This window comes from Arachis ipaensis, chromosome B4 (genome assembly GCF_059453495.1).
Source record: "Arachis ipaensis isolate K30076 ecotype BB chromosome B4, ASM5945349v1, whole genome shotgun sequence".
NCBI classification, from domain to species: Eukaryota; Viridiplantae; Streptophyta; class Magnoliopsida; order Fabales; family Fabaceae; genus Arachis; species Arachis ipaensis.
In genome coordinates this window covers 1,703,819-1,717,707 of record NC_142439.1, presented here as the reverse complement: position 1 = coordinate 1,717,707, position 13,889 = coordinate 1,703,819, and positions in this window count along the sequence as shown.

The following is a 13,889-nucleotide window of genomic DNA, read 5'->3' as shown; positions in this document are numbered from 1 at the left end:
GAACGGTAGGGACCGATCACACAATAAGGATATAATCACATGGAATAAGTCTGGCGAGGAGTGCTAGGACCAACAACTTTCGTGATTTGTAGTTATCAAGTAACTATCAATAATGTTTTTAATGGTGTGAGATTATTCACTTTTTCTTTTGTTGGTTACATGCTGACTAGAATTTAAAAAGTTGTTGGCCCGTAGACTTTTTTTAAGTCTGCGTTTGTTTGAGAACATTATAAGACATGACACTAATAACGAAACATAAAAGACAGATTATATAATTTAGTGTTCTTATATTCTATTTGGTAATAAAATAGAAGAAATTATGAAAAATTAATTTATTTTCTTTTTTTATTCAAAAAAATTGAAAAAAAAATATAATAATAAAAATGATAATTATAAAAAATTAATAAGAATAATAAAAAAAATAAAAAATAAATTGTGTCTCTTATTAGTGTCTCTATATCTTTTCTGTCAGAATGGACATAAAATACACTAATTCAATGTCTCTAAACATAATATCTTTGTCCATATCTCATCTGTCAAACACAATTTTATATTTATGTGTTCTTGTCTTATTGTCACATCTCTATAGATAAACACAACTTAATAGATCATTTTAATTTTTTTTATGTCAATTGATATTTTAAAGTGTAATGTTATATTCATATAAGATTTTGTTTACATTTTTTTATTTCAAAAAAATATGTTTTTTTAGATGTATCAAAATTTTCAAAAATATTCCTAAAATTTAATTTATTTACTTCAATTTTATCCTTAAAAAATTTAATTTATTTTAAATATATGCTTGACAATTAACACTGATTAAATCAGTGATAAACATCACTGACGTAACAAACAGAGTGTTTGATGTGGTAAGTAAGCTTCTGACTCAGTTAAGAAAATTTTTTTAATTAGTTTTTAATATTTTTATTAAAAGAATTTAAAAAACAAAAACTAAAAGCTCTAATTTAAATCCTAAATTCTCATTTGGTGTCATATGAAATCATAAGATTGAAGATAAAAATTTTTTACTTTAAAAATAAAATTAGCTTATGCTGAATGGAAACTTTTGGTTATTGTTATCTTTAAAATTTTGAAATAATTTATGGCTATTTTTATGTTTTATTTGCGGGTAAAAAATAAAACCCACATAAAATTGGGATATTAACGTAGAAAGTGTGGGAAGTTTTTTATTAAGTTTGGAACTGATGTTTGGTGATAACATGAGTAAAATTGGTGCTTCAAAGTTTTAAAATTATACTCAATCGAAAACATTGTAATGTAATTGTCCTTGAAATTTTATTTATGTTTCAAAAATACCCATGAGTACCTGTAAAAAATTTAGCCTAAAAATTGTAATTATCTCCCTATTATAAATTGTAATTTTAGTATAATATAGTGACATATGCAATACAAAAGTCACAATTTATAAGTTGGCATCATTTAGAGCCTGATTGGGAAGCTTCAAAAGTAATTTTTTTTGAGCTTTTAATTTATAAAAGGTAGTAGTATTAATGTTTGGTGTAATTTTTAAAACCAAATTGCAACTTTCTAAGAAATTATTTAAGAGCTTATAGAGAAGTTAAAAAAAATGACTTCTCTCGTAATACTACTACTTTTTATCACATTTATATAAAATAAGTACTTTTAAAACTAAAAACTCAAATACAAAAATAACTTATTTATAAGCTATTTTTAATATAGTCATTTATTGTTTAAACTATTTTTTCAAAAGTAATTTAATTAAGTTATTTTCTCAAACTAGACCTTAGTGTTTGCATAATAATGCAAAAATTGCTAACGAGTTATATTTCAAATGTTGTAATATTTTCATACTCACTTAAAGGTCGCAGATTTAAATTTCATTCCTAACTATAAAAAAAATATATATATATATATATATATATATATATATATATATATAAAATTTTTCCATTACATTAATATAACCGACAATCTAAAACATGACACTTTTTTTTTTGTGTCACAAATTACACATAATAAAAGTTGATCTAAATCAATCTACCCTAATAATGCATAAATCCAATAGCAAAACAAGAGCAAGGGTTAACTCAATTCAAAGACAAAAGTATAAAAGTAGTTGGTTTTGACAGCTCAATACAAAATGGCTACATCTTCCAAGCCAAAAAAACACAGAGGCCAAATTGCAATTTACGAAAATTACAGCTGCAAAGTGCAATTTGTTTTTTTTCTATAATTATCCTTTCCACGTTGCCAACAAGAAAATAGTTGGATTGAAAAATTATATCAAACTAAACAATTTCTAATTACACCAAATTATTCTATTTTCATCACATTCTTGTACTAAATTTCTCCATCTAGTATCTATCAATAAAGAGAAAATTATTTGATCTTTGTCAATTGAAACTCCAAATAATTTACCTCTTACATCAGGTTTCTTTATTTATTCATTTTAAAATTGTTTTTTCAGTTTTCTTTAGTCTTTTCTTGATGTAATTTTATAAGTTGTTGTGCATGGGAACTAATCACTCATTTTTCTAGTGGACTTATATCTTCTTAAGGATGAACTAATTCTTATTGGATTAACCCACATTATCCCCGGCCTAGTCTCAACCCATTTAATTTCCCCCACAAAATATTTACATAACTACAATGTAGGGGTGTAAATTACCGAATTGGACCGAAAATTACCACAAAGCGAACCGAAAATTACAACAACCGAATTAAAAACCGAAAAAATCTTTCTTTTTTTGTTTTTTCTGACAAAACCGATCGATTTGGTTTGGTTTTCGGTTGGCTCGATAGAAACCAAACCGAAAATATGCATCCATTTCAATGTTTTAACCATTTTAACCTTTAACCTAACAACAAAAATCTCCAACCCCTAACCATTTCAATGTTTTACTCTTATTATTTCAGTTTATTAACTATTTTAAACCTCTAATTATTGTAATTCATATTTTGCTCATTAGAAATTAAAAACCAAAAAAACTGACCGAACCAAATCGCTATTGGTTTGGTTCGGTTCGGTTCGGTTGTTGTAAAAGCAGCAAACCAAACGGTTGTGTGTCTGTAAGAACCGAACATATCGGTTCGGTTAGTTTTTGATCTAAAACCGAACCGATAACACCCCTACTACCATGTATAAATAAATAACTCTTTTTCTTCCGCTTCACCACAATTTTTAAATGATAAATTTTAATACATTCTTTAGTCCATACTTTTTGTTATCATTTGGAATATTTGATTTAAAAAAAACAAAATATTCAAAAATCAAGAAATAGATGTAGTAGAAATAATCAACAGGTCGCTTAAGAATATAAAGAGTGAAGTGGTATTTGATTTCTATGGTTATTGATGGCAATATCAGAAATGATTATGGATTGATTTTTTTTATTATTGTTTTGCATGTATATTTTTCTCTTTAATTACTCCACCTTATTATATTGAGCTCTTTATTTAAAAACAAATAAGCTGAAATTAGAATGAGATTTCTAAATATTCGGAACATTACAAATTTCCTTTGACAAAAATACTAAAATATTAAATTTATATTGACTCTAAAAAAATAACGTCAAATTCCCAAATCATCCAAATCAGTAAACTTTAGAGTTACATTCAACAAGTTTAGTTTCACATTGCACAACAAATACCAAGAAAAGAAAAACAAAGAATCGAAGAGAAGAAAATTAACCAAAACAGCAACAACATTTTTTAATGCATTACGAAATACATCCAAAAACGTGGAGTTTATGTTAGTTAATAAGCAATTATAAATTTTCACCCAAAGACATTAGATTTCTATTTTACGTGAATTTATTAGCGAATTTCAAGTATTTAAATCACGTACTTAATATTTTTTGTACCACTTAAATTAAATAGCTTAAATAAAAGAATGAATATGACGTAATGATACTTTTTTAAGAGTTTGCAAGGAAATTCTGGACACTTACAAAAAATTATATTTTTTACATACCATTTTAAAATATATAATTTTTTAAATATTTTTAATTTAAAAAATAAAATTATTTTTACCTTTAACAAAAATTTAAAGTCCTACAACTAATATGCTGAGTCTTCCACTTGATCTTGTCAACTTTAATTTCTTTCTTGCATCCTGAAATTCATAATGAGTATAAGTTCTAAATTTGAAACACAAACAATCCTTTTGTTAAAATTCGCTTTTCATTTGAGTTAAAATGATATTTCATAACATTATTGTTCCGTTTTCATGGTCAAAACTTGAATTTTAATTTATTATTATAGTTCAAATGACATAATTTCTCCGTATTTAGTTAAATCATTAATGAAATCGTTATTACAGACACAATATGTTTTGCCTTGAATGTTTGTAAAACATATATTTGTTAATTAACAAAACACAATCATAAACAATTTACAAAAGATAAATTACGAATTTAACTAGAATTACAATTCAGGTCATAACTTATTTTAGGGCCGTTTGAGAAGCTTTAAAAGTAATTTTGTTGAACTTTTAACTTATGAAAAGTAGTAGTATTAATGTCTAGCGCAATTTTCAAAACCAAATTGCGGCTTTCTAAGAAGCTATTTAGAGCAACTCCAATGCTAAGAAATAGAGTTCCTCTTCTGACATATGGGGACTCAATTACCATTGGAGTGAAAAAGAAAAGAGGGTTCTTCACGGGGATCAAGGTTGAGAGTCCCTCTAAGCAGAAACTTGCAACAACCAATAAAATCATGCCATGTGGTAAATTAATAAAAAAAATAAAAAATATATTAAATATATATATTAAATACTTATATATATCTATTTAATTAATTATTTATATTAATTATTTAATAATTAGTTATATTAAATTATAATTAATATAAATAATTATATTAAATCAATATCAAATATTATTTATATTGTTATATTAAATCATAATTAATTAAATTTATTTTACATAAAAAATAAATTTAATTTTTATATATTATAAAATAATTTTTAGTTGGATTATTTATTTTTATTTATAAAATTTAAAATACTAATCAAATTTAAGTTATTTATTTTAATATTTTATAATATTGAATTATTTTGAATTTATAAATTTAAATAATATTATTATAAAAAAATAATAATTATATTAATTTTAATTACTTAATTAATTAATTAGGTGGGATCACAATAGGGATTAAAGTTAGTTCCTTCTAGTCACCAAAAAAAAAAAAAGTTAGTTCCTTCTAATGGAGAAGAGAGAGATTCTTTGAGTTCCTATTTATTGGTTATGACGCAAAATCTGATGTGAAGTCACTTTTTTATGACAGGTGGGCCATAAATAGGGATTGAAATAAGTTCCGTACTGGAGATGGTCTCAGGAGTTTAAAAAAGTTAAAAAAAATGACTTTTCTCTCAATACTATTATTTTTTATCACATTTTTATAAAATAATTACTTTTAAAACTAAAAATTTAAATACAAAATAATTTATTTACAAACTACTTTTAATATAATTATTTATTATTTAAACTATTTTTTCAAAAATAACTTAATTAAACTGTTCACTCAATCTGGATATTAATAGCTAAACAATTCCTGAAGCATGTATACAAAAAATTTCTATGCTTCACACCACTACTGACCACATCGAATTTGAAGTATTCCACTGCCAACCCCATGTCCATAAAGACAAATTTGGTGCTGATAATCCTTCCTATCAACCTAAGAGAGAAGAATCCAACTTTTTTACCATATCAACAAATACAACAATAATGGGCAATAGCAAATACAACCCCAAAAGTGTATGGGGGGTATATATGTCTATTCCATGCATTCTATCTATGGCTAATAGGAAGCACTATTGCAACATTAGCCTGCATTATTTAAAAATCACAAAGTAACATATTACATGAACCTTGTGATCTTATCCAAGCTCAATCACACAAGACGTGAGGAATCACAATTTCTATCAAGTAAATGATTCTATTATAATTATAATTTCACCCTAAAATGAAGAAGTTTCAATTGACAGAATCATGAGGATGACAACAAACTTGAATTTATCAAAAATCAAATGGGATAAGAATTGGCACTTTTTTGTTATACTATATTAAAAAATTATATTTAAATAAATACTTCAATATATGTATACATATTATAGATTGAGAGAATTATAATTTTTTATACTATAGAATTTTTATGATACAATTCTTTATTTTAAGAGTAAATTTTTTTTTACTTAAGCAAATTAAATACTTCTATTATATATATATATATATAGAGAGATTAACCGAATTAGTTTTTATTACATTATTATATTATATGTATTATAGTATAAAATTTATTATGAAATTTTTTTTTGTTTTAGAGTTATATAAATTGTTCAAAAAAACAAAAAGTATTGGGAGGCAATACTTGTCAACCAACAAATTAGCTAACAATTAAACATTAAAAAGAAACATCTAAAATTATAATAAAAATTTTCCAAAATTTAAATAAAAAGAATATTTAAAAATGAAATAAAGTAAAATATATTTAAAATTTTAAATTTAGAATTTAGACTTTAAAAATAAAATTATGGATTTAGGATTTATAATTTAAAATTTATGGTATAAAATCTAAGGTGACCAACGACACGCAGTCGACCTACAACGAGGGTCAGTGGTCGGAGGTGGTAGTTGAAATTGTGGTGTTGAGAAATGAATAAAAAGATAATTTAAAAGAAATTGTAAATGTGTGTTCTTTTTTTTTTATGTTGGTTGAAATTAGCTTATTAATTATTGGTTCCTAACATAATTTTTTCATAAATAATTATGATATCTAAAACTCTTCTGTTATTATTTTAATTATCCGAAAGATTTTGTATAAAAAATGTTATAGCTATTGGCTTTTCAGACATTATGCGGATTTAAAGCCAGTTAAATTTATTACTGGTAATTGAGTAATTTACTTGGCAAATGCCTATTTTTTATAGTTGTTTTATTTTTTGTTTTCCAAAACATTCTCTAATTCGACATACCAATAACTAATTTACCATAAATTTAACGACAAACTCCTTTAAAGTAGACAAAATCGCAAGTTGACTCGTCAAAATGTACGACTTTATGCTTTTACTCACTTCTTCTGTCACGCTTCTACTATTCGTGTTCGTGAAGATATTTCTACGCAAAAACGCTGAAAAAAGTCATAGAATCGTTGGAATGGCAGTTCTGCACTTCTGCCGCTGACCCACATTTCGGAAAGGAAGTTGGCCTAGTGCTTAGTTTTGTTGTCCAATCAAAGAACCTGACTCAGAATCTGAGGCACAATATATTACACTAAGAAGAAGGTGCTAGAATCTTAGATTTTTCTCCATTTTCACTTTTTTTAGTTTCTTTGTCTCTAAAATCTAAAGCCCACCATGCGTCTTTAAAAGAGTAAAAAGACGTGTCTGGAATTAAGTTTATTGTTTTTTAAAATAAATAAGGGGGACAACAGAGTTGATTAGACAATACTGATTGCTATGGAAAAAGAAAATTTTGGAAAAAAAAGTAAAGATAGAGCACGGAAGAATACGTTGGAGAAGAGATCGGTGATGGAATTGAAATGATTTGTAGAGTCGTCGGAATGGCAGTCTTGCCACTGACCCACTTTTCGAGAAAGAAATTGGCCTAATGCTTAGTTTTTTTTGTCCAATCCATAATCCGACTCCGAATCTAAGGCACAATATACTAAGAAGAAGGTGCTAGAATCTTAGGCTTTCCTCCATTTTCACTTTTCCTAGTCTCTTTGTCTCTAAAATCTAAATCCCACCATGTGTCTTTAAAAGAGTAAAAAGATGTGTCTAGAATTTAGTTTATTTTTTTTTTAAATAAGGGGGACAATACTGACTATAATGAAAAAAGAAAATTTAAAAAAAAAATTAAAGATAGAACACGGAAGAAGACAGTGGAGAAGAGATCGAGTGGTGATAGAATTGAAATGATTAAATAAAAGGTTAAGTACTTTTTTTCGTCCCTAAGATCTTAGGTCAAAATCAAAATTGTCCCCGACCTTTTTTTTATTGATATAATTTTCAACGTCACAAAATGTTATAAAATCATCATTTTCATCATAAAAAGACAAATTTACCCTTACAAAAAATATAAAATTAAAAATTATAACATAAAAAAATTAAACTCTATTCTAGATCCCACCATCATCTTCAGCCCTAACCCTTCCTCATCAACATCCTCTCATTTCTCTCATCTATCCCTAACAAGACACCCACGCAGTTGCGCCGTCACCTCCCAACTGGTGTTGACGAGCTTCCATCTGCAGCAAGTCGCAACTTGTCAACTCGCCGGCAACGACGACCACAACCACCACGAAGGGAGCCCCGAGCACGGTCGACCAAGTGCCGCACGTTCTCCAGAACTATTCGTTGGCGACGAAGACCATGGCCCCATGAGCGGAGTTTCGAGTGCCGTCGTTACCCGCATAAACAAAGCTCCCGACCCCTCGACGAAGCAACTGTCGGCATCTCCTTGCCGCAGAAGATGACGTCAACAACCACACGAAGGTAGCCAGTCTATGCGTTGCACCCAACCATACCCTCCATCAGCCCTAAGCTCCCCTGTTTGTGTTTTGTTCGTTGTTTTCCATTTTTTAAAACCATTAATTAAAAGGAGCGAACATGAATAAATTAATTATTGTTAGTATTGTTGCTGTTGTTAGCAGAAGAGATACATTAATGGGTAGGAAAGAAAATTATTATTATTTCTTAAGTAATTACCCGAATCAGTCCCTGAGAATTTTAAAAGCGAACACTTTAGTCCCTAAAGAAAATTAATATACAAAAACATCCCCAAAATTTTTCTTCCGCGAACAATTCAGTCCCTGGCTTGATTTCTCCGTTTGTGGCCGACAGAAAATGATGAAGTGGCACGTCTAAAAGCCACGTTGACTGCTACGTGTCAGGTGACGCGGCTGGACAAATTAGTCCCTATCCTCGTCAGCAGAACGGCGTCGTCTTTCCTATTTGAGAGGAATATAAAAAGTGTCTATTCACTTCATACGAAGGTAAAAGACCCTAACCCACTTTTGTTCAGTTTTTTATAGAGAAAAACATACCTTGTTGGAGCGTTTATCTTCTACATCATCTCCCACCTCATCTCTCACATCATCCTCGTCAGCAGAACGACGTTGTTTGTAACTGTGGTGCCCCTCATATTTCTTCTCTACAAATCAAAAACCCTACCGTGGCGGCCTCCTCGTATTCTGAAATTGAGCGTGTCCCAAATGAAAAGTAGTGTAAGAGGCTCAGCCGCTTCTAGCTGCCGCGGAGGGAGGTTCGTCCATGAGGGCGGTGAGAATCTGAGTTTAAGTAAGGGACAACACCCGAAATGCTTATGTGGTCTCTATGTAATTATCTCCAAGTCCAGCACTGTCGAGAATCCATGAAGGTTGTTCTTCAGGTGTCCAAGGTATAAGGTAATTACCGATTCTTTTGTTGGACTCAAATCATTTAGATTTAGAATCTTGTTAAGACATTAAGGGTTTGGACGCAGGAAAAACTATCCTACTGCAAATTCTTAGTATGGGTTGACATAGTTTTTGACCTCAATGAAAAGAATGTTGGGTTGAAAGAAGTTGCTGTTGCTGATGACTTAGTGGGTGGTTTCCGAGAGACTTGTTGGAGCTGCAAGGCAGGGTGGGTGCGTTAGAGAATAATCAAAATGCAATTGTGAAGAAAGACAGGAAAAATATTTGCTTTAATGTATACTTATTGGTTGGGTTTATTGTGTTAGTTTATGTAGTTGTGTTTAATTGCTCTGCAAAAGCTTAGATTTGTATGTTTATTCTGAATTTATGAATGAAATCAAAGTATTGTGTATATTATGCATTTTTTTGGATAAATTTTGAGTGAATTTGTGTTGAATTTCATAGGAGTAGCTGCATTATTATGTTCGGAAACAAATATAAATGAAAAGGGTATTTTCTAATTAGCTATCACAGTTAACTAATCAATGAACGAACACATGAATTAAGGAAAGACACCCTGGAGTACAATAATTGAAAACATACTTAGTCACATACATGCATATGCACAAATCCATGAAAAATAATAACATAATAATAGAAAAGACACATGCCAATTTCATGGAAGGCATTAGCATGACCACAACACAGAATATTAGAGTTTTATCCTGAATTCAAAGTTCATCCAAAAAAAGAACAACCACGGAGCTATTTCTTAGCACAAAAGACTAGAGTTTTATCCTAAATTTCGTTCATCCAAAAAGAGAACAAGCATAGAGTTGTTTCTCAGCACAAAAGACTATAATTTTCTCCTAAATGTTAAAGTTCATCCAGAAAGAGAACAAGCATGGAGCCGTTTCTCATCACTTCTTTCCGGGAGCCTTGAATCTTGGATTTGGGATGAACTGGAACATTCTTGATAATGTACCCTTACTAGCAGCTGCCATTGTTTCTGCCGAGACCCCATCATTGCTTTTGGGAGGTGGGATAGATGGTGGAGTGCTTGACTGCACTAGCGGTGGTGGGGGATGATGTAGTCTGATAATAGGCTGCTTAGGTCTTGCATGTGGCGGAACATTGGATCCCAATGCAGAATCCTATAAATTGTAAAAACCAAAAAAATATAGTTATACTAAAATAGAGACACAACAATGTAAATTATAGAAACAAAAAAATGTAGCTATTGCAACAAATCACTACATTTGGAATTGAGTTGATATTATGTATAATATTATTCATGAATGACTATGTGCACCTTATTAGTGATTCAATTTTCGAACAAAATAATGGTAAAAAAATTATTTCAACATGAACAGGATAGTAACACGATAAAATTAGCTTCAAGAAAAATTGTTCTTCAAATTCAAGTATTATAATTAGAATTCTATATAACTACAAGCATCATGACGCATTCTAGCAGTTTCTTATCATGTCTAATTCAAACAACCAAATGAATTAAAATAAAGACGGATCAGTCCTCAAGAAAAAAAAATTAGTCATATAAGTCCCTAGAGAAATTTAAATAATCCTATTCGGTCCCTTTGATCAGTTTGGTTCACGTTATACCTGAGGTTGTGGTGCTGATAGTGAAACATATATCTCATTTGCCCCAAGATTGGAGGATACAGAACTAGCTCCAGCACCACGTCCTCCATTCGTCCTAGATGTAGTAGCAGGCCTCTCTTTGGAGCTGGAGGGCCTTTACAAGTTTTTGGATTATGGCCAGCCTCGCCACATTTGGCACATGTAACTCGAAATATCTTTGAAACCTTGTTTCCATCTGTCTCCTTTTCAGAAGGGTCCTTTCTTCTTTTATTCACTGGCCTTCCAACAGGCCTCTTCAGCTTAGGTGGGACTGAGTTTAGTATGTTTGTCTTCTCCTAATACTCTTCAGAGTTGACTGGCTGGATGCAATACTGGTATGTTGCTCTAGCTGCCCCAATTTTCAATAGTGAATGTACATATGGCTCAACTCTATTACCCCTTCTTGCAATGGCAGCTAGTGCATGAACACAAGGAAGACCTGAAGATAATACATAGTTAGTAACAACTCCAATTAAGTTCAATATACATGTGTTGAAGTAAATAAAAATTGAAACAATGCACCTGTCAACTGCCAAGTATTACAAGTGCACTTGTTATTGCCTAAGTGAATTGTTGGACCTCAAAAACCATCCTCTCATCATCCCCAACCCATACTGGATGCCAATACCTAACCCCTTTTATAATGTCGTCAAGTCTCTTTTGCTGTACAGGGGCCAATTCAGTGCCAATATATGTCTCCAAAACTTGTTTATACTGTCATTCTTCGCATAATATAACACCTCAACTCTTCACACATTGTAAAGATAGGTTTGCCTCTATAATTGACTATTTTTGCATTCCACATCTCACACATGTTATTCGTCAAGTTATCAAACTTTGGCCCGTGACTGAATTGTGATTTGGTCCAACATGCAGGCTCAAATCTAGATAAGTTGTTCCATGCATCTTCATTCACCCTCTGAAACTTCTGTATACTTTCCTCAAATTCTGTGAAAGTAGTACACTTGGCACACTCCCTGACAATGTTCTTCACCTGCTTGTCTTTGAACCGGTTGGTAAAGTTTTTTCATATGTGTCTAACACAATTTATGTGATATGCATGTGGTATCACTTCCTTCAATGCAGGTTGAAGATCCTAATTACAACAAGAAATAAAGTTATATAACAAACTATAAAGTACAAAGGATGGTTATATAATAGTGATTGGTTCTCATCAAGATTATACTATTGAGACAAATAAAGGTTTTTTGCTATTTTAATTACTCTCTTTTCTTTATTTCTTTTATTTTTTCTTTCATAAAAAAAAATAGCTAATCATAACACTTTCCAAAGCATGTTAAGGTAATATAAATCAAACATTATTTTAACAAGTCAACTGTGTATACAAGAAATTAAAAGATGAGTTACGAACTATGACTTAATCAAAAGTTTGATATGGAACCTTAAAGAAAAGTAAAATTGAATAGTTGACAGTAAACAATCTTGTAAACCGTGTACATTTGTTATAAGTTGCTTTAGATATTTAGGAATCTAAACCGCTAATTATAGATATAAATTGATGGTACTTCTATGCTTGTTAATACAAGTTTCATGAATGAAAAATTCTTAGTATACTAAAGATGACTAGTAGGTCCATTCACCTCATTCTATTTTTGCTTATAATTATATGAGTTTTGAAAAAGTTTGCAGTTATCCCGCTGAAAATTAAGAAAACATTTTTCCAGAGTTTTGTAAAGAATATCCCGCTGAAAATTAAGAAAACATTTTCCAGAGTTCTGTAAAGAAAATAAGATTTAAAGCAGTGCATTCTCTTTGTTTAATAAAAATCATGAAAATAAATGTTCATCAGAGTGCATAACATGTCCTCTAAATAGAGTATTTAGTGATCAATTTGTATGTGTGGGATTTGAGCCACCAATGAGGCTGAAAATAGAGTATTTGGTGATCATCACTTTCTTTATTAGCAAACAATGAACTTATATCACAACCAAAAATAAATTCATTTACTAAATGTGATTAATATACTACAAGAAAGCAACTTCTATAACACACTGTAATGACGAGAAAAGCCACCTTATCTTGGACTTGATAAAAAAATGACTTAAAAAAATATTATATAATTATTGAAATTTAAATTTATATTAGCAATCCTCCGACAGCAAAAACTTAAATACAAATGTATCTTCTATCTAGTTGACTAACTTTTTTATGCTAACATTTAAATATTAGAACTATTGCATATTTCATATCCATAGTAAGTATGAGGGTAGATTGAATGGTACCTTTTGTTGATTGGAAATGAAATTCCAACCATGGATATAGTGGTCTCCAAGATCTTCTTGAAGCAAAGTGAGAAACCACTTCCAGCTCTCCTTTGTCTCACTACTAACTATAGCATACGCAATAATGTAAAAGTGATTGTTTGCGTCCTGGTCCACTGCTGAAAGGAGTTGCCCCCCGAAATAGCCCTTCAAAAAGCAACCATCTAATCTAATCAATTTCCTACAACCCGATTTAAATTCCCTTTTAGATGCATCTAAACAAATATATAACTTGTCAAATAATGGAGGTGACTGGGGGATGGGAGTAACGTCCATCAATGCAGTGCTCCCGGGGTTACTCCTTAACAACTCCAAGAGATAATGTCTCAATTTGCTGTATTGTTGTCTCTGGTTCCCAATGACACGTTCTCTTGCTTCTTTAAGTGCTCCATAGACCATTTTTTCATTGATCACGACATTGTAATCTATCTTGATGTGGTCATAAGCCTCACTTAGGGTTATGTGAGGTTGAGTGAGCAACCTCTTTTCTAGCTTGTTGGCCACCCACTTTTGATCTGCCATATTGCTTCCAAATTCCCTCCCGCAAGTGTGAGTGTGCACATATGTCTTGAATTGGTAACCCTT